The sequence below is a fragment of the Bombus vancouverensis genome, chromosome 5 (assembly GCF_051014615.1).
Source record: "Bombus vancouverensis nearcticus chromosome 5, iyBomVanc1_principal, whole genome shotgun sequence".
In the NCBI taxonomy this organism is placed as follows: Eukaryota; Metazoa; Arthropoda; class Insecta; order Hymenoptera; family Apidae; genus Bombus; species Bombus vancouverensis.
In genome coordinates this window covers 7,435,572-7,458,401 of record NC_134915.1, presented here as the reverse complement: position 1 = coordinate 7,458,401, position 22,830 = coordinate 7,435,572, and the positions used below count along the sequence as shown (strand labels likewise).

Genomic DNA, 22,830 nt, shown 5'->3' with positions numbered 1-22,830 from the left:
TCATCGTTTAATAAATTGAATTTTTAGATGTATCGAATATTGTCAATTTAACGTAATGGAACGGTTTCGTGGTTTTAATTAATAAACTTATAATGTCTACGCGTTTGTTGGAAAAGCCGCGAAAATCGATACAACACGTTAAACACGCAGAGACATGAAATGAATCTCAAGTATGGCACTGGTCATAAAACTGAACAACTAAAAGAGTTCTATTTCATTCGTCAAACGCCGTGAACACATAAAGTAAACATGTCTGTTTTATCATCAAAATCGATTACACAATGTTAATTTCATGACATTAATTGGATGAATATCTTGTGATGTTAACCCGGTCGATTCATAATTATCTCGGCATAAGTGTGCAATGTTTCGAACAAAAATTAATTGCGTTTCATTAGTTTAATGTACCGTGTATGAAAGAATCGCCGCGGTGTACGGTTATCTATTTTAGGAAAGCGATGAAAGATATTATTTTTATGTATATAATGTATTTATATTAGTATATTTTGTAAAGTTTGCATCACACGTAAGATCGGTAAAAAGGTACTGTATTACCATAATTACTAGGCCCTTATATTTCTCCGAGATAACGAAAAGCATCATTAAGTATTTCCTTCACTTCTTAAGAACAGCTTCTCATTGAAATGCTGAAGTACCGCTACGAGTACTGGGTACTTGTTTCTAAGAACGAGTCACACAGTGCAATATTGGCCGTTTCAACGGTCTAGTCGATTCAAAGGCGCACCTATTTTAAGGTTTAATTGGCCGAAATAAAATTGTTTGGTACAATAAATTTACTGCCGATTTACGCTCAACTTCGGCTTTGCTATACTATTGTATGTTTCAGAAAATGGCATTCGTTTTAGAGCGAACGAAGCGTGATAATTCTATTCTCATGTAGACTGAAAAATAGGCCTTTTTAGAAAGAAATTAAAATATTTTGAGATAGTGCAGAAATAGAACTGTATAAATTTTATACATAGGTCTATTTATTATTCGCATAAATTCTAGGTATCTTGGAACTTTCTACTGTACTTTTAACAAAGACGGAGCCAATATAGATATAAATATTGATGGATCAGTAGAAACCAATTGTAGAATTTCATTTTCTACCAAGTCATTTATAGAGGCACCTAATTCCATTCGTTAAATAACTAATTTTTCGATACAACGGACTACTGACGTACTTTGGTAGAGAAATGTCAATAATTCTTTGAACCATGAGTATTTATTTATATATATATTTATATAAAGTTTTCATATATCTTGCAAATTAATCAATTTATTGCGCAACTAACTATGCAATTAGAATTTTATAAATTCTACAAGAATTCTCTGACTGCCAAGGACCTATCCAGACATAGTTAAACATTAAATTAGTGTTCAATCTGCAAGGATATCATGAAGTTATTATGTATTTTATAAAATACATATGTATATATATATATCATAGTTTGTAGTATAAATATACAGTTACGAATAAATTACTTTCATTATGGTAACTTATTTTATCATTCATGGTTATCAGATGCTACACCTATTAATTTCTTATTTATCAGATCGCACCGAAGAGGAAGTTTAAAGAGAAGACAAAAGATTTCTTATATAATTAGAATAAAAAATTATGCACGATATGAGAAATAAGAGGAAAATAATAATCGTCATCATCATACGTACCAACTTTATAGTTCCACAAAGGGATTAGTACCTGTTTAACTTGCATCCTACTGTAAATTTCTTTATCAACTTGAAATAGTTATAAGTAGTATTTAATATTAAAAGAAGAAAAAGAAAGGAGAATGAAACTATGAATGTTAAAAAAAGAAGAAGAAAGAAGAATGAAACTATGAAGCAAGATTAAAACATTGGATTAAAGATAAGGTTCAAAATATCAGTTATTGGTTAAAAAATGAACTTATCAAAGTTTGAACGTGCTTTGTATAAAATCATAATCCATTTCCGAATATTGTCCTTTATTCGGTGATTAAATTTTGTCAGCAGTGCTGGTTATATAATGCGATTTTCGTTATTTCTAATTAGTTTTCATATATCTTGCAAACTATTTAATTTACTGCGCAATTAATTGTGCAATTAGAATTCTATAAATCCTACAAGAATCTTCCGACTGTCAAGGACCAATCCAGACATAGTTAAACATTAAATTAGAGTTCAATTTGCAAGGATATCATGCGTTTATAAAATTAGGAGTGGACTAATTAATGATACTATACTAGTGTAAGATAAACTTATAACTTAAGATACACCAATTAGTGGATAAGCCGTACTAGTTTGCATAAAATGGAATGTAAATATTTCAGCGTGAGAAATATCGAGAAATTGCAAAATAATTATCAGTTCTGTTGTATATGAACGAATTTTAATTCATACCATATATATATATACTCAACTGAATTAGAATAGATTAGAACGCAACTGAAAGCTGTTCTTTTAATTCAAGCGTAAAACCATTAACGAATGGTTTTTCGAAATGACTATCTATAAACAACGACTTTTATTTCGAATAATAAAAACGAACACAAAATCGATCTCCATATAGAAGAAACGAAAAAATTCTGCAATTCACCGTCGTATTGAGGGGCAACGTTTTATCATAGAACGATAGAGCTTTTCAAATCGTTTCAACGTTTTCATCTAATTGCAATCAAACAAGAAATGTGCTAGTTGCTCCAAACCACCCTATAGAGAGACGATGGGCCACGTAGCTAGGAGATCCGTGGTTATGGGCGGCGTGGCGAGGCGAAGAGAAGCGACGCAGCCCGTACCCGTGGTGAATTTCCTCGAGTGGAGGCAAAGTTTGATTTTGCGGAGGGCGCACGCCCCGCTTCCAGCTGCACAACCGACTGGCCTTTAAGCAGTCACGAACGAACCCTCGTTCGTTGCAGCCGTAGAAAACCTCTTCGTTTCTGCGCGACTTCCTCCTTTTTCTTCACTCTCGTCAGTGAAAACGAATCGCCTCGAATCTCGAGATCGCTATCCATAAATATCAGTTACGTGTGTGATATTCTCAATATTAACAGTGTGACTGTGATCCATTTTCTGTTTGGGTTTCTCTAACGTTCTATCGCTGCAAGAGATGCTGCTGGAAATAGAGGGCAAGGGCTACTTCTCGTAAGTATATTCCTATGTTACGACGCTCGTCGAAAGATGATAAGCTTAGCCAGTTTAGACGGATCTTGCTTCGATTCGATCCTCGCCGCGATTAATCCATTAAGAATTTCGTTAGTAGCGAAATTTGTCGTCGCTGGATGCAGGCGAGCTTATTGAATTAGCTCGGCAGGACGGAGATTGGGATACCAGGATCGTGAATTAGGATGCGAATACACGGAATACCCTGACAGATAGACGCTGTAAATTAGTGTTTGAGAAATCCTCGCTAATTCGGACCGTTTGCTCGAACGATATTTACCCACTCGCTCCTTTTCTTCTTCTTCTTTCTTTTTTTTTTTTTTTTTTTTAAGACCACGGATTTCTACCTTTCAATATTCGCGCGAGGGGAATAACTTTAGATCTAGTGATACGTACATTTATCGTGCATGTATATTTGTAATTTTGATGTACTTGTAATTGCTAGAAATTTGTATTTGCGTAGAACATTCTACTTGTACGTCCTTCCGTACGACACTCGAGATTTTGTCAAGATCAAAATATATTCTTCGCGTTGAAAGGAACAAGAGGCTTTTATGTGGTTGAATGGACGAACATATTTCGTAAGCGAGAGGCAACATTTATCGACATTTAACGATAAACGACCGATTGTGTCAGCTATTAATCGTGTTGCTAAGCGCGTATCTTATTGTCGATGCAACATGTTTTCTGCTTTAAATTGTATATTGATCATTATAAAATATCCGCGTACACGCGTCGCACAAGATCATTACTTTCTGATTCTGCGTGATGTGATTGAATACCAAAAATAGGTGAATACATATTTTCTAATTATAGCGATAATTAAGAAAACCTCAACGACAAGGCCTAAAATATGAAATGATATTATTACAGATCATGCTAAATGAAACGTTTGTCTCTGGCTGTGTATCGTCTTTATGTATATAGAATAATATTACATCTGAAAAATCCTCAAACCATAACAATTTTATGTATTTTAGGGTGAAACGGAGAAATTCTGTTAATTCCAGTAATTAAAATTGAATATGTTCATTCTTATTCATTGAACGCATTATTATTTCAATGCTTAATTTTAATATTTAAATAACATTTATACACCGAGAAACCATGTTACACAGAGAAAGCTGTATTATAGAAATTTACTATATTTCCAGCAATACAAACAAATAATTTCTAAGCTTAGAAATAAACATACTTAATAACTTTGTTGAATAATATTTTATGGTTTTATAAAATATTAAATATAGTTTTTTAACATTCAATTTGCTGTTATTTACTTGAAGATAGATTTTATCTGATCGAACATTGGCTTGACTTTAATTGGCTTGAAATCGTTTGTGTTATATTATTATAAGGTCATGGCTATTGTCATTATATAAATAAACATGATACCTACAACCCTTAGATACAATGATACGCAAACGATACATTATAGTCTTAATAAGTTTCAACGTTAGTATGCAAACAAGAACACAGGCTGTCTAAATAAAAACATTCACAGTGATTAGACTCCTTTGTTTTTATACGAATTGAATTAATTCTTCATAAAAATTTATGCAAATAAAATTTTCATCCCGTCTGTTGGAAATCTCCGCCTCGAACGTGAATTACAAACAATTTTTTCATAAGAAATATATGAAGATATTATATTGAAAAGACATCTGACAAAATAGATTTTCAAATGCATTGTATATAAAATACATAGAGTGAAAATTTAATAAGGATCTTATGAATTTGCGTTGAATGTGTATATGTTTGATGTTTAAATAACATATGACACAAATATGTTCTCAAACCAGAGTTTTATTAAGAAGATATAATATCGTTTACACAGTTCAGTAAATATGTTAAAATTTTGCGTTAATTAACATATGTAAAACCAAACTATTGGTCATTTACCTTCAAACGTTAATTTGTTTCTTTTCTCATGGATTTCTAATTCGCAAAAATTATCGCATATATTCAGTGGTTTATACAAATTATTTCGTACATGAAAATATGTACTGTTGGATATTGTCAAAATCTTCTAACTGAAACAAAAAGATCAAAATCTCTAAACTAGAAATTTGAAAATAAATAAAATATTTTAAATTAGTTACACGGCGTTTAAGCTTAGATTCTTATAAAAACGATCACTGGTAACAGTAACTTGCATTATCAAAGATCTATTAATCACAATTAAAATACGTCAAATGAAATAAATGCTTTTTGGACAAAAATACTAGTAGCTTTTCGTCAGGCGCTCTGCTTGATTGATCTACTATGATTTTCAAATATTCGAGCTAATTGGTGGTTTGTTGACAAGTGGTAATTTTTTCTATTTTTTCCTGTTATACGTATACTTCTCATTAATAATATTTAAAATAGATATATATTTCAAATGAAGATATTAGTCATCGATATTTATGTGACATTCGTAAGCCGTAACTACCTTTAGATGTAAATATAATATTTATAATTTATAACGTGCTGTCACACGTGCAACAATTAACCATAATAGGTTACTGTTTAATATAAAATGACATCATCCGAAGGCTTGCAAGTTTTCTGCAAATTTGTGAATTCCATATATTTCAAATAAACCATTTGAATAATCCATTAAATTAAAATTATTCTGTATAATTTCGTAAACGAAGGTAAACTAGATTTTGCATAATTCGACGTTCAGTTGATGTTGCGAAACGTAATTAAACAAATACGTGTAAAATGTAAAAAATTTGGACAAATGAAAGTAGATATTCCACAGTTTACTGTTATTATTATGAACGTTCACGTTCTCGAAAAATGTGGCAGCTTTAAATACGAAGTGTATACCTACGTACGTATGTGCAATTATTAACATGAAGATGAATATACAATTATTATAAATAAGATATACCTGTATGTCTTATTTTTCGCGTGTTACATAAAAAAATAATATCACCAATTAGAAACAAATTTTATTAACGATTGTTTCAATGACATTGATATTGTTTATCTCAAAATTATGGTACCTGTATTTTTTAAAAACCCTACCGTAACATTGTGATAACGCATTATAATAATGCGATGAATACGTTACACAGAAACTAACTAAGCGTAGATAGTGTAGCTAGTGGAAACTATCTACGTGTCAAGTCTAAGAATCATTATTAATAAATTATCATTAGATCTGCTAAAACAGTAGCGAACAGCTGCTATCGCAGTTGCGAGTTTTAAATGTCTGTTTGTATAAAAAGAAATTCGAAGTTTATTCAGAAGTTATTTAGAAGAGTGAGAAATTATCGTATAAGAAGTTTAAAAACCAACCAATTCCAACTGAACTTCATTTACCTAAGGATTAAGTTCGGCTTTAATGCAACAAAGAGACTAATCCTTGTAATTGTAGAACGACTAGACAACGGAAAAGCTCGATGAAATCCTGTTTAGTAGTTCAGTGCTTTTAAATATCATATATTTGCTCATCGCAGGTTCTACTTTTGACGTTGGCGATTCCTGAATTTCTGGTTCAATACAGCGTCTAAAATGTATGTTTCTTTGACGTAATAAATACATATAAAACGTTGTTGCAGTTACGTTATAAAAATTTCAATCATCAAACCAATGCAATAAACATTTTAATTAGAAACCTAAGTCAACGATATACATAAAAGGATCTTCATTTCCCTTAGCTTTGTAATTATTTAAAGTCTTGTACAACGTTTATGTACGTGGGGGGGAAATGATAGTCTGAAAGTTAAATCTTTACTTTTAAATCTAAAAACAAATTAAAATATACTTTATCGATCGGAATTTAATTTCAAGGGAATATTTTGCCGAAAGGTAATTAAAGATTTTATTTTTTATTTCAATGATTTTAATCGCTTCGGTTACAATGTTTATTCATCTTTATCCGCCTACATTGTAAGATTTCGGTAACGCTGTTTAAGTAAAACGAGATTTTCATTGCATAATGCCTCAACTGCTTTATTGTTTTCTGGTAGTCGAGCTATTTCCAGCTTTCCCCCTTTTGTTGCTTTATTGGCTGCCAGCCACGAGCAGTTTTTGACACTTCACAGCAGGCTGATCTTGTCTGTTATACAAAAGGAATTTAAAGAAATTAGAATGAAACACCATAAAGATCAATCGTCTATGAGAAGATTATACACGATTGATGTCAAATTGCCAATGATATTCCGATCAATAAAAGTCGATATCTTTTAACGTGTCGTTCTAACAAATCATTTTAAGCGAATCTTAGTTCGCACGAAATCGAATGAATGTTTAACATTTCAATGAGCTGAACTGAAATTGTACACATTATTGTAATTTCATATTTTGCCGATTGTCGAGCCTATCAAACAAATATCTAACTAAATGATCTAGAAAACTGACAGCTATCGCGAGAGACATTGGACGTTACGGTTATTCCACGCTAATCTCTAATTAAGGAAATCAGAAAACATTTTTATGATTTTTTAATAGTCTGGAACATTGCTGAGACTAAAATTGCTTGCTTCAAATGAAATAAACCTCGATTACGTTCGATTTTCGGAAGACGAAGATTGAAAAGATAGACATTACCAAAAAAACAAAAAAAGACAGTTTTTGTATTATACTTTTCTACCTGTCATCATTAAACCGCGGATTTCTACGCAAATTCTTCTGCTTTTTTTTCTCGCGAATGTAATTAAAGAAGCATAAGTTCGATAGAAAATTGTTTCAAGTATTACAGGGAGCACTATACTTTATATATTTCATACATTTTGTTCATACCATCTGCATCCTGTGCATTTTAGAGTTCCTATAAACGCGTAAAAATCCACCATGGCCATCATGGTCTGATTATCTTACATGCGAAATGTAGTTTTAGTTTCAAAGTACGTGGTGCATAACAGCGAAAGCGTGTTTAATAAAATTACAAGAGTATAATGTTCAACAAAAAAAAGTGTACTATCGGGCAAAAGATGTAAGACAATATTGGAACAATAAGAGTCCTTTTTTTCTTTTCCTTGCTCCTTTTGCAGCGTAACCTTAGGGGAAGATGATGAAGGGAATTAAAAAAAGGCTTACTCGCTTCTTCTATGCAGCCCTTGATTCTAAACAGGCCGATATCCATCGAGGGTCGTTCTATCCGGTCTATCGATTTTTCCTGAAATCCGTTGTTGACCTTAATAGCTGCCTGTCGTTGCTATCTCAATCCAGCTTGCCTTCGAACGACCAAGATCTCCTTAAACATATCAGCCACGAAAATTGTTCGTAAGTATAAAGTAGCTCTATTCATCGTTCTCTAAGAGATACTAAACATATTCAAACAGTATACATACTATACACATGTGAGTGTTTCGAAGCGTGCAAATATTGAATAAAATTTTTTTCTTTTTCTTTTAATTTCTTTCTCTGCTGCATCCACCGATCAATTTCAGTCATTGGAAATCACGCGAATCGACGTAAGATCACAGTTAAATATAATAACATCGCGTTAGATTAAAAAAACAATTCGAAGGTGTTTCGAGAATTTCAATACACTTGAGCACGAATTCGCAATTTGAGTCACTTCTTTAGGACTTTCGTTGATCATTACTGATGGTACATCCTACGTTGATATTCCGGACAAGATACAACCACGCGTTCAATCGAGTTTATTTCGTTTCATCTGTTAAGCAGTGGCTGGTCGTCGTTGTTAAGTAGGTAAGCATGCTTACAATTTTTAGATGATCCGCAATCTTGTTAATGCTACCGGATGTTTTCTGTCAAACGACAATGGACTGGTTTCGTAAATATCGTTTCTCATACGGTGGAAATTTGTACGTATGTTGTACGTGAAACTTTCCAAGCCTGTCCCAATGTTCTATGTATAAATCAATTTGTCTGCTCTTTAAGAGAATTTGCAGCATTGCGCGATAATATTTCTAAGTTTAGAACAGGATAGTCGGAAATAAATAAAAGACCTACCTCTTTGAACATCTCCAAGTATCGAAGCGCTGTGACCGATTTACGTTTTTGGTGCTTCCTCAAGTTTCTAAGATTACAAATTCCCCCACATTTGGTTAAGCATTGGGTGGAAAATGATCTGAAGAAGTTAAGTATTTTTTTCTACGTCAGCTATCCCGAGGGTAGAGGATATAAATACATTTTTAAAGGGCTCGTACTCAAGATAAGTTTATGCTAAAGTAAAAGGCAAGTTCGTTGAGCCAGCTCGAATCAAAAGACGCAGTTTTCACGTCCCACGCTATAGGATTTCTATATCCTTTGGTAAATCCCTTGAATGATTCAACTTGAAACAAACAATTCACATGTACCGTAAATGGTTGCAGAGATATGCGACGATATTATTATCTTGCTATTTTTGTATTAAGGGAAGAATACAATTCTCCAAAAATATATCTGTAAATTATATGCACATACATACATACATACATACATATGAAATATACAACGTTTCACGATTACATTCTTATCGAGTTTAAACGAATTTGGTAATGTTGAATCGTTTCAGGTTTATTCAAATTCTATCCGGATAATTACGACAGATACGTCACGAAGTTTCACGTATAAGATGACACACATAATATGTATATTCTTACAAGTTTTTTATAGCAAATGCTCAAGTACTTCGATGAATCATTCTACAATAAGACTCACAGATATTTATAAATATTAACGCAGAATTATTAGCAATCAATACGTCGAAGCGTTCAAATCTGGATATTTAGAAGCATGTAACAGCATATTCAAATATTTATTTTCAGCTTAATTTCGTATCCCAGTTCATATCGTGTAAATTACGAAACTAACTGCTGTAAATAGCATTCATAGAATTTACGCAGAAATCATTTTATTATCCCGTGCTTGTAGAGAGACGGTTTAATCACATTGGGGATAGAAGGTTTAAACTGAAACAGTAGTTAAAATCCAGACATCCGTCTCGCGTAGACGATGCTAGATAAAGCTTCTCATAATTCATTGGTATGATGAGTACCGGTACTTATCTAGAATAGGCAGTGTAACGCAAAAACATCTGACTCAGTAAGTCATGTCCAAAGCTTCAGTTTCTGCTGATTCCCCCAAAACCATAAAATCCTCTGAGCAAGGCCCCTGAGTCGGTCTGCGATTAGATTTCAGAATATCTCTCGAAACGTCTCACTGTGCTGCGCTTCTTTGATCAGCTGTCGAGACAGTTGATAATCGCGGACATGTTAATCCTATTGATGAAGTGAATCGCGAAAAAATGAATCTTTCTTTTTTTATTCTTCCTCGATCTGAGACTGCGTAACAACGAACTCAGAATTCATAATTCAGTACTATAGCCACTTAAAGATAGGCATCTTTATTTTTACTTGTCGCAGGCAAATCGCTCGAAATACCTGGTCGTAGATGAAAAGCGGATCTCGTACGATTATTTCGAAAGGAGACGATGCCGGGCTGAGAATCTACGTTCTTCGAAACGACGTGCAAATGCGTGGCCCATGCACCCTCACAAGGTTCTTCTCTGTATTTAATGGTAGCATCAGGGAATTTTGTATTTTTCGTTACTACCGAGAAATGAAACCTTTGCTTCAGATGTATATCGTACTCAGAAAAATTAAAGGAAGCGATACCAGTGAAACGTTATTATGTCCCACGGCCATCGCACTGCCTAAGGGTTTCCGACATTCACAATAAAAAGAAATATCGTTTTGCCAAAAGAATAAGTTTTATTGAACTGGGAAGAACGGGCAAGCCTTTTTGTGCCCGATGTCAAGGTGCCTTTTCTGTCCATTCTTATCTTCAATGGCTAACCCCATGTTAGTAGTCGAAAGTACTATGGCATCGTATGATAATCTCATTTACACATAAAACCATCCATTATTTTAGTTTTCATATAACACCTTCCAATTGAATCGTAAAAAAAATTATTTCTTAACGCGAAAAAGTTAGATCACACGTGACGTAAAATTTATCTTATCGTATTGTCATATTCACTGTTTCTGAAACGTTGACACGCCCAATTGCTATCTTACAGGCTATATTATTTTTTGGCAAGAAGGAACATTGGAAATGTCAATATCTACTATCAGTAGCGTGAAAAGCGATATCGTGAAATATTCTAATAAGAAAATCAAGGAAATTTTCGAACGAAGACAGGATGGTATTGTCACGAAAATGGAAATAATTTGGAAAGGGACAATGATTACGTTTTCATAACAATTTCAACTCAAAAATGACAATATCTCAAAACTTGAAACGTGACTATGATAATACTGGTGCAATAACGCCATAGAATTTCTATCTGGAATATCGACATTATAAACTACGCATAATTAAACAACAGTTTTGTGCCTCTAACATTTTTTATTAAGAAAATTGTAACTATAACAATGTAAATTGTAATATTCCTTACTTTAAGGAATTTATCTCTTTAAATTTTGAAGTTTAATATTGATAAATATGCCAAAAATATATTCTTTCGCATGAGAAAAGTACTTATTACATACATTTTGATCTACAATGTTGATTCTACAAAGTATAATAAAAATTCTTCACAAGAAAAAATTACAGATAGTTTCTTCGCGATAAATGGTAAATAAAGAAAAGATAAAAACAGAATTTCAGATTGTACAATTGTCACTATTATTAAGAATGAACATTTTTTCCTGAATTTATACAACACGCATCCATTAATTGATTATGTGTATCTTAATTAATAACATATATATTTATCAAGTGATAAGAGAAGTGACACTAATGTGCTTATTTGATATTATCAGTTAAGAAGACGAAGTAACATGTGATTCCAAAATTTCGAATGGTATTATATGATTACTACACATCTAAAATATGTAGATTAGTTTACTAACACTAAAGGCCTAAAACAAACTGGCAATTTTAATTAAAGCAATATATGGGCAAAGAGATATATACCTATATACATATATACGAATATTATTTCTGAGAAAATATTACTCCTATTCATTTTTTCTTCCTCGTGAAACACTGTTACTCATATTTTTATGTCAGGCGCAATTAAAAGTTGTTCTTTGATTTCAGTTGATTATTAATTAACTAATTAATCCATCTTCTTTCATGATAAATTTTTGCAGCTTATTTGTGGTAGATAGAATCGTATCATCTTGATGGATATAGTTATCCCAATCGCATTTTGAAATTAATGCCACCGTGCTATTATTTCAATCATCTATAAATTCTCGGATCAATTGCCTCTGCCACGAAAATAATACAGAATTAGAGTATATGAAATAACAATTACTATTAATTTAGATTAAAACAATTTACTCGTATTATATGACAATTATCGTCACACTCGTTTCGAGTTATTAAGAATTATTTTCTTCTTCGTGTTAACATCCTCGTAGGCTAGTTTATGATATTAAAAAAGAAAGAGAGACTATTTTTGAATCAGGATATCAGTTAAACTTGACTATCGCTATATTAAGCCCGGATATCATTTCTGCTATTATATACAGCCTGTCTGGAAATTTAACGGGATTGTCAATATACGTATTGCTGTCGATATATTATCACTAACATTCATCGTATTTTTAAAAAAACGTTCATATTTTATTCAGAATATATTTGTCCGGCATCGATACAGTGTTGGACGTATAAACGTTAAACGAACGAATATATAAGTTTTTGACGATCTGTTTTTGAAATTGTCCGGGATATTCCTGTCGCGGCTACTGCGCTTGTAATGTTTTCCTAACGAGTCTTTTATTGCAATCACCTTTTTCATTTGGTTTTTAACGTCGCATTAACTTCCCAGTTGTTAGCGACGAAGTTCGTTCTGTTTTTGAATTCCTGGGAGTAGCAAGTAGTTATAGAGCGTGAAATCGGCTGAATATGTATCAGATGAATATGAAATGAGCAAGTCATTTGCTCTTTAGCCGAGAATTCACGTAGTGTTCAACCAAGTACGCCGCGCTACGATGAACAGGTTGCATTATCATCGAAACGAAGCCAGATTTATTAAGCAAGACGCTATGACTAGTATGGTATGAGCTTTACATCATGTGCGTTCGAAGCTCATTAAATATTAATACTTGAATACTAAACTGAAAATATAAGTTTCAAGGCGACAGTAACGATTGGTAGGTAGCATTCACAGAGCAACTTGAAGAAAACGAAGTGCGTTATTTTTCAGACAGATTGAATGGGCTTATCCAAATTGGGCGTCGCATCTTCAAATTGAAATAAAACACAAATTATTTGATATCTTTGTTTCAACATAATACCTTTGTTTTAACGTAAGATTTATTTCATGACATTAGTTGAAGAGTGGAAGTAACAAAGGCTGTAAGTGGCATTTTAAAAGAGAAAACCTTTTTCTTGAGAATAATTGTGAATAATATCAGTAAATATGGAACGAAATGTTAGTGTGATAATTAGTGTGATATTATGTTACGCGATTAGTTTTTTAAATTATACTGTAAACGTCATGTTCCAGCGAATCTGCTACTTCGTGTTCGAACATGCACGTGGATAAATCTGCTCCAATTATTCTAACAAATAAGAAAATCTGTACTGGCACTTACAATCATTTTAAGGAATATATGTATCAAACCTAAATTCTCTCTTAGAATATAAAATTCTTTTTATTGTTAATTATCAGATATTTGAAATATACAAATAATTGATATATAAATATATATGATAATAACAAATTTTTAAATAAGAATACATTATAATAAGAATATTGTAATAAAGTTATATAAAGTAGTATGGTACGTTTAATGAATACATTTTGTATAATAAATAACATTTTAGTAAACAAAGCATTGTTTTCTACAAAACTTATAGTTTTGACACTTACAGCCTTATTTACTTCCACTGTTCGATTATGGAACGCAATATCATTCAAGCACCTCCCTCGGCTTTTTTCCACGATCCCAAAAAGGTTTGACTCAATTTTCCGCTACATTTTCACATAACTGGGGCTCAATTTCATCAATGGCGGCAGTGACATTGTTTTTCAGCTCGTCAATCGTCTTTGGATCATTGGCGTAGGCTTTACTTTCAAAAATTCCCACAGAAAAAATTCTAACGGTGTAGAATCGCATACTCTTGCTGGTTAATTGATGTTTCCTTTTCGTGAAATTAAGCGCCCATTGAATAACAATAAATTTAACAATAATAAAAGACAATAAATCAATTGAAGAAGATTGGTCATTCTGCAAAGTCAGAAAAGTTCAGTCAGGAGTCTCATTGTCAAACAAGTTTAGTGAAAATCATTCACTCGTTGTTAGTCGAAAATATCGATATTCAGATATTCAAGGAGATTCTGACACCTTAGACATAAATTTCAGTTTGCAAGCATGTAGTGCCACGATAACTGATAACTTTACTTCGTTAACCTTCGTCTTTCGAGCATACCTCGAGCTTTGCATAATGTACGATATCTAAGGTTGCTAGTTAGCGAAGTTCGAGTATACCTTATGACATCAGCGCTCTTTACCGTTATCAGTTGCTGTAACTGTTACGAATAAATATAATAAGTTACGTTATTTATTACTGCAATGCTTTCAGAATGCTGCAAACAGAATTAGTTAATTCACTTCGTTCTATCGACTATATTCTGAATTCGTTTATTTGAATTTACGTGTACACAGAAAAAGAAAAAAAAGCAATTGAATAAGAATAGAATGTTTCATTTGTGCATGTAATAGCTCTAATAACAGAAATAGGAGTTGATATTTTAGCTTATCAACGCTATTGTTCTGAATAGTCGCAGTGACCAAATAACGTTACTATTATATTGACCTAATTAAACATTGCACTTTGTATTAACGTTGGTGGATCTTGGTGAATATGCAATACCTTTATGAGCCAATGTATGCAAATTTTTGCGCTGTTTCGTTTAGTGTCTATCGTAGGCAGTTATCTATCGTAAACAAAAAATCCTACGGAAGTAATTCCTATAATTTCGTTGGTTACAGAAAGCCAGGAAAGTCGTACGACATATTACGATGTAATAGTAAAATTGCACGAACGAACGATTTTTATTCGAATATTATTACTGAATCTGATACTGATACAACGCAACGATCTCTTCGTACGAGACATGTTAAATTAACGAAGAGCGACTGGTTATTAAGTAGTATTGTACTAAAGTGAGAAGATGGTTAACAGGATGGCACAGAAGCAGGAGAAGCACTCCCCTATCACGCTCATTGTCACGCGATACTATATAATCCTATTTGCAGTTTAGGAACTTTCGGTTAATATGCGTGCATGTATTTATGACTGTATTCGAAGTTATCGGAACAATCGATCAGAAGTTCTAGAGATCCTCTTTATCTTGAGAAACTTTATAGAACAATAATCGCTCAAAGATAATCGATCAAATTGTCATGCCTTTACACACACCTAGCCAGCTTCGTTTCTGCATGATCGGTAGAACAAAGATAACTGCGAGTCGATCGGATTTCAAGATAATCGCAAGTTTAATATTGGATAGATAATGTGGAAAGTTCACGTCTGAGGAACTGTGTATGTCTTTGGTAACGATTCAGTTGAATTGCTTGCAATCGTCAAGTTTCAATAAAATGAATAATCCGCAATAAAATTATATCGTTGTGCGATGATAATTAAAATAAATTGAAATATAATTGCGAATTATCTATACTAAAAGTTTCCTGATTACGATTTGCACTCCTTCAGTAACTAAAGTGTGCATATGTATAGGATTGGATCTAATGAATTTTGAAAATGTGATTGGACTATTGGATATTGAATATTTAAGACCGACTTCGGACGAGCAGTTTGCGGTAAATCGCCTTAGGGACGGTAGATTGGAAAAACGAGGAAATGCATATGTATGTTTTCTTCTTTTGTGGCATAGAAGAATTTTACATCTCTGCTCTACCAGCGCTACCGACGTTAATTATGTCTTGTTAATCTCATTACAACGACTATATTAATGGGTCCATTCCGTTAATTTTAAGTAAATAAATGAAAAATTAAATGAAAATTAAAAACTCAATTAAACTCGAGCGATATAATGCCGCATCCACGCTGCTATTCGCGAACAGCTCGCGAACCATATTCGCTGACGGTGCGGGCACTTTTGTGAATTGTGGGCAGGTTACTGCAAACACTCTTCTTCCTTCTTCCAAAAGAAAGACTATTCGAGAAAGATTTTCTTCTCTTCAAACACTATGCGTGTAAAGTCAGCAACAATTTTTTCCTTAAAATCTTCTCACGTCTACCATAATGACCATAAAAAATCTTATATAATTCCTTCCATGTTTACGATAATATGAATAGCCAAAATTTCTTTGGATGGTGTTTTCACCCCTAACACCGTTTCCCAGCAGGAAGAAGAAATTGCTTCGTTACAAGCACCACATTTGCGTAGCAAAGTGACCAATTTTTGGAATTTTCGAGTTGCCGAACTTCCCTTGTTAGTAGCGCTTGAAAATACTGGTTTTACGAATCCTGATTCATGGTCACACGTGGCGCATACACGTATACGTACAAAGTTCGCGCCGAGCGAGGCGGGATTACGGTTGAATGTTAAACAGAATGGAAATGAGAAAAAATTATTAGCATGGAGGTGCTTCTGGTGAACGTAGCGTCGTAATTGGAGCGCTAGCAACTAGGTGCTTTTACAAGTATACCTCAGACTTGAAGAATTGCGGTTGAAAAATAGCTGTGACTTTCTCAACCTTACAGCCGTTGTTCATATGGACGCAGCACTTGTACTTTGAGCATTTTTATTGTTTGCTGCTTGCTATTGTTTGCTAATGTTAGAGAGTGATAGATGGTCATTCTATGCAATACTGCAGAAGAAGTTTAATTATTGTTGATATTTACACATGCATGTAAGGGGAACCATTTAAATAGAATCACCTAAAATTGACCTGAATATTTTGTCTGATATTTATGAGTTTATAAGGAAACTGTTTATAGTAACAGTGTATGTTTGAAATTCAGTAATATTTGAACAGATATACAGAAACTGGATTCTACCAAACAGACATTAAATTATATCAAATATGCAATTTTGCGCAATTATTCAATTCTTTTATTAAAAACGTAACAGAAATATACAGCAGCAAGTAAATTCTCTGTATAATCTGACATTGTTAGATATAAGGCATCTTTCTTGGCGATACCGACAATTTCTAATTTTAGCTTTGTGACTACGGAATTTGTGAAAAATTTCGGCTTACACTTATATATTTATAGCGATCTGTTCGAAACAGCAAACAGAACAACAAAGAAGAAATTCCTTTAAAAACTTTTTAAAAATATGTCAAGGTTAATTCTGTTCTTGCATACAATAAGAAATTACAGAGTAGTTAGAGTTAGATGTAACCATCATCTCACTGCTATTAGATTCTTCTCTGTGGAATAAATTAAACATATGGCTTATCACGATAAGCCAACAACGTCGCAGAATATGAAAAGGATTGTAGTTCCAAATTCAACACAAAAAATTATATAAAGTATTGATTAAAACTTTGGAAAGTTATCAATAAAGTGTAACTGTAAATATCTTCGTTTAACTATATATTACGATCAAAATAAAATATTGATAAAATTCTTATACTTGTCTTCTCATTCTAATCACAGAGTAAAATATACAAATATATGAAACATATATTTTTCTATGACTTTGAAAAATAAGTAAATGATAGGCTTGATAGACGAAATTTTATTTTTCGTTGAAAGAAATCAATTTAAAACATTTATAAAAATTCGACGGATTAAGATATCGTAACAGTTTTACGCTAAATTATAGATAATATATTTTTGTACAAGATCCCACAAAATTTGTTTACCTTATACATTCCACTCACATTTGTTTTCCGGATACAAGCAATGTTCCGCCGGATGTGGAATCGAATAACATTATAGCACTCAGGCATTTTGTAATTTTATGTAATCAACAAAATATGAATACAGAATTACGATGCTGCTTAAGGTTCCCTGTAAAAATCTTGATCCTTTGCCAAATATTTAGTTCAATAAATATTATTTATCTAAATTAGTTCTTTTTTCAAACTTCGCACGGCTTCCTGATTTGATTATCAATGTCAGTGACGAATTTATTATCTGAACAATTTACGTTTCATAGTAACTACTATGGAGTTAGTGCATCATTGATCAATCAACAATAATTTTCTGCTTATTAATTCACAGTTATATCAAGGAAGGGACGGTGAAAAATATAACTTATCAAGGTAAAGGTTTTCATGATTCATTACATACTCGTACATGCATACCAAGTGTCGTGGTTCGTCCCGTTCTAATATCATCGTACACCAGCGGAAGTTGTACTTTACGTGAAGTGCCATGCGATGCGCATGATACTTTTTCTCAAGACACTTCACGTACAACCCTCGCTGCCACCCTTTTAGATTAGTGCGGTCTGAATGAACAACACTTGCTACACATTGCCTTACACAAATTCGTGTGTAATCCACGATATAGCAAAGGGAGAATGATCGAAAAAATCTAAAAAGTAAATAAAATATTTACAGTTAGTATAACGTTTACCGTTCGAAGCTTCATTTTCCAGAATAACGATTTAGGAAATTTATCTAATACTTATATAGCAATTCTCAAACATTCGTTTTGGCCACTGACTTTATCACTGATTTTTGTTATTTGGTTTATTAATATTAATAATAAGACGAATGAAATTATACAATAGGTTTGGATATTCTTCGAAGATTGTCACACTTGATCGAATACGACCAAAAGATTCCAAATTCCAAGCCAAAAGATGGTAATATTACGTATACAGGGATGAAACAAAATGGTAGAAGCATCTCTTATAAGCCGTACATGTATATAAGAGGTGTTTCCATTACCTTGTTCAACCGCTATAGAATCCAGTAATAAATAATTATTATATTACGCAGAATAGCATTTCCTTTAAAATCACTGAAATTTTATTAAAATAACTACACGCAGTTTCTGGCTTATCGTGTGTGGATATTTCTTCTTTTTATCTCCAATAATTTGTACAATTTGTCCTAGGGGATATTCGGGGTAAATTTCTGCAGCAGGTTTCGAAATCGTATCATGTAGATGCTTTCTCAGCAGAAAGCACCCGTGCAGAAAATATATACCAATGTTCTGTCTTCGCGGAAGAAGGTTTTCTGGATGTTTCCTATGGAGTCTTCTGGATACATTAACTGTCTAAAGATATTTGCCTGAGTTATTACGATGATTCGGTAGATTTATATTTCCCTATTAGGTGAGTTATTTTCATTTCGTATTGCTTAGTTTACTTCTACTTAGTTTACTTAGTCTTTGCTAGAGTTTAGCAATGTGACCTTTTACAGGCATGTCACAGAGCTCGATTCTACATGTCCAAATTAATTTGGTAATTATTTCATAAATTAAGAGCTTGTTTTTTTTATAATTAATTCAAAGTGTTTGTCAGTGAATCAGTATAAACTTTTTCTTTCTATCCGAATTTCGTCCATTTTTTTACATATATTGTGTTTCCATGTTAAGCGTGTCTAGACTCATTCCCAGATAGGTAATTCTTGTACCTTATGGTATCGTATCGTTGTTGAGTGATACTGAAGGAGAATACTTTTCCTTAGTTGGTGTTTACTTTAATTTTCCATTGATCTTGCCGTAATTCAATCTTTTGGGCATGTTGCTGCGATATAAGAAACTGAAGAAACTGTGTTAAGATCCTCGCACAAGGCTGACATGGGAATATGCTTCAAAATAAGAACTGTAGAGAATATCTGTAAAGAAATTGATGGGATTTATCATAATTAAAATCGAATTGCCAATATATAATAGAAACGTTAGCCACTCTGCCCATTCAATAGTTTTAAATACCTAATATATTATATATTCATTTAATGAACTCTTATTATAGCTTTCTTATACCTTTGTGCAAAATTTATATTAATATAAAAAAGAAATTATGCGTTTATCATAGAGTGCATCTATTCCGTAAGCATATGAATTCATACTTGCGTGTAAAGAAAATATTGTTACGAACAATTTACGCTGTGATAGAAGAACAATTTTCGAGCTTATGGCTAATGAAAAGACATATAATACATACGTACATATAAGACAATATTTTCACGTATTGTTTATTCATGGCAATCACATTTTCTCTTCATCCATCTTACCTTCGATTTACGTTAAATCTGCATTAATTTTATAACAAATATATATTTACTTTTCTGATCCAATATTACCTGTCTTTAATCTGCAGTTATCGCCATCGACACAATCAAACAAGGAGATTGCAGACGAAGTTGCAGGTACCTCGATGTAATTAAATAGATGAAAAGGTGTAAATCGTTGATAATTAATCAGTAATCATTTAATATCACGGAGGAACATGTTTTACTATGTTGTTGCTTATCAATAAAATTGCGTGATCGTGCTACGTTTCATCTAATCGTAGCGTAATCAAGAAAAGTAATAGAAGCAGCATTATATAGTTTGCTTGCACTCAATTTCTACCACCTACGGATCTTTTGCTCTCCGTCTCCTTCTCAAGAGACCGCCGTTGTATATGACGAGCTTGCTTGCACACACACCACCTGCCGCGAATAAAAGCACGAAACGAGGCAGGAAAGCAACGTATAATATATAGTTTCAACATATACAGCAACGTATACAAAATGTTCGTAGAACAAAAGGTAAGCAAGCGTAACTTTTACACGAAAAGAAAAGTATCTCATGAAATATAAGCAAAATGAAACGTCTAATAAGGAGTTACATGTAATAATAACCATAGTATACACTTGCTTCTCCTGCTACAAGAGATCCACAAGGTAGATATAAATCAATGCTATTCCATGCCGTAATCTTGTGAACATATTATTTCATTTAAAATGCTCAAGGTTATTTTACATTACACGATATTGCTTTCGGCCTGTAGCCTAATAATTTAAAGTAAAAGACGAATTCGATGTATTCTTTTTGGGAAATTGGAACACGTTATTTTCTTTGTTTATTTCAAAAATGGTAGTTTTCTTCTTCTTGCTTTTAATAGTAAGTACCGTAATAATAGTAAGTAAGTTACCGTAAACTGAGAAAACATTAGCAAGTTTTTGTAATATTACGCTACAAAACCAAAATACTTATATTTACTTTATATACCTTACCGTGACATTACATCTTCCGTCGTTTTACTTTAATTGCCTTTAATTTATTCAAGTATGCAAAAACGGAAGATTTTTCTTCTTTGCGACTTTTAATCTACGTTAATTGCCCGCAAGTTGTCTTGAAATTAGATTGTAAGTTATAGGATATAAGCATACACATATAGCAGAATCTACGGTAGAATCACTTGAATCTCACGGGAAGAGTTTAAATCTTCGAGTTATGGAGATATTGGCTTATCGACGTTATCGAGCAAGAGAGATTCAACGAACGAAAATTCGTCTTATAGAGGCTCTATACATGGGTTAATTTTCTCAGATCAGAGATATTCAAAGGTGTAGAGAGACGTAACAAATATAACGATAGAAATCATAAATACATGCTTTCGACTTGACTGACAAAAAACAATCAGTTTGTGTGGGAGTAGCAAGGGCACGAAGAAAGGCGATACATAGTTTAGTGTGCAAGAAAACAAGGCCACGGTACTTCGAGTTCTAGAGGCAGCGGTGATAAAACTAACTTATAGGGGTAAACTTCGATTTGCAGAGGTCGAGCTTCCCTGAATTCGAGTTACAGAGATAAAATGACGCATCTAAACGTGAAGAGAATAATTCGAGTTAGAGGTAGTTTATGTTTCGATTTGTAGAACTTTTTAGAGCAGAGCGGAAGGGAACGAACAAAATTCTACTCTTACAGATATTTTCGAATTGTAGAGATCCGGGTTACCGAGGTTCTACCGTATTACGTAATTTTGTATTTTTGTATTTGACAAAAAGGTTCTTGTTTAGTACATAATTTAACAACTTCGTTACTTTATTTTAATTATCGATTAATAATTTTCGACGATTACCGTAATGTTCTAATCAATAACACGAAAGCATTGTGATAGTAACGGCTCTAATTTATATCGTATGGCTTAAACTAAACAAGAGAAGAATATTTTTTTCGAGTTTCCATTGCTCTTCATTTTTTCCATTATTTTTCCGAGTTACCATTGTTCCAACAATTATTTTTTTTTTCATTTTCTCTTTCTCTATTTTTCTTCGTATTTTCAGATCTTTCCTTATCCATAGAGCCGATTTTGTATTATATTATTATATATTATTTATTATATTATTGTATTACTTCTGTTACATTATGTATAGGTATATATAGTACTCTCGGTTATATTCGTGAATTTTAATTACAAATTTTTTCCAACAGATTATTTAAAAATGCCAGCATACCACTATTGTAAATGATACGAATATACCACAATCACTATTGTAGATATATAGATTAGACGAATAATAACGTAAAATAGAAAGCACATATTTGCATAGATATAGTATCAAAAAGTTATTTTGTCTATCTTATTTATTCAAGCCAGACTACTGTTACATATAAAGGTTGCTTTTTCTCTACTGCTCCTTCCTCAAGTTCGCTTATACAATTAGCAGTTAATTTAACTGAATAAAAGGCACTACCTAATTTCGTGCAAAAACGTATATTTAATGTATTACTTCGTGTCTAAACGATAAGAAATCATGAAAATTTACTCTTAGAGTTTCCTCTAAAGTTTCCGTTATCTACAAGAACTATATAGTATACGAAACAGTACTTTCCAGTAAGTTAGGTAGAACGTTT

General features: G+C 32.6%; 1 protein-coding gene across 8 annotated transcripts in view; it reads left to right on the top strand.

Moving 5' to 3' along the window:
* Nucleotides 1–2,842: 2,842 nt before the first annotated feature.
* Nucleotides 2,843–22,830, top strand: part of LOC117159676 (putative G-protein coupled receptor CG31760) — a 66,124-nt gene continuing 46,136 nt past the window's right edge. For 5 of the 8 annotated variants that reach the window (XM_076618974.1, XM_033339738.2, XM_033339737.2 and 2 more), the window contains exon 1: nt 2,844–3,129. The gene's annotated coding sequence lies outside the window, so the exon portion shown is untranslated. Of the gene's footprint in view, nt 3,130–22,830 lie in introns of all 8 variants that reach the window. The other 3 variants (XM_076618976.1, XM_076618975.1, XM_076618977.1) reach the window with 2 other exon arrangements.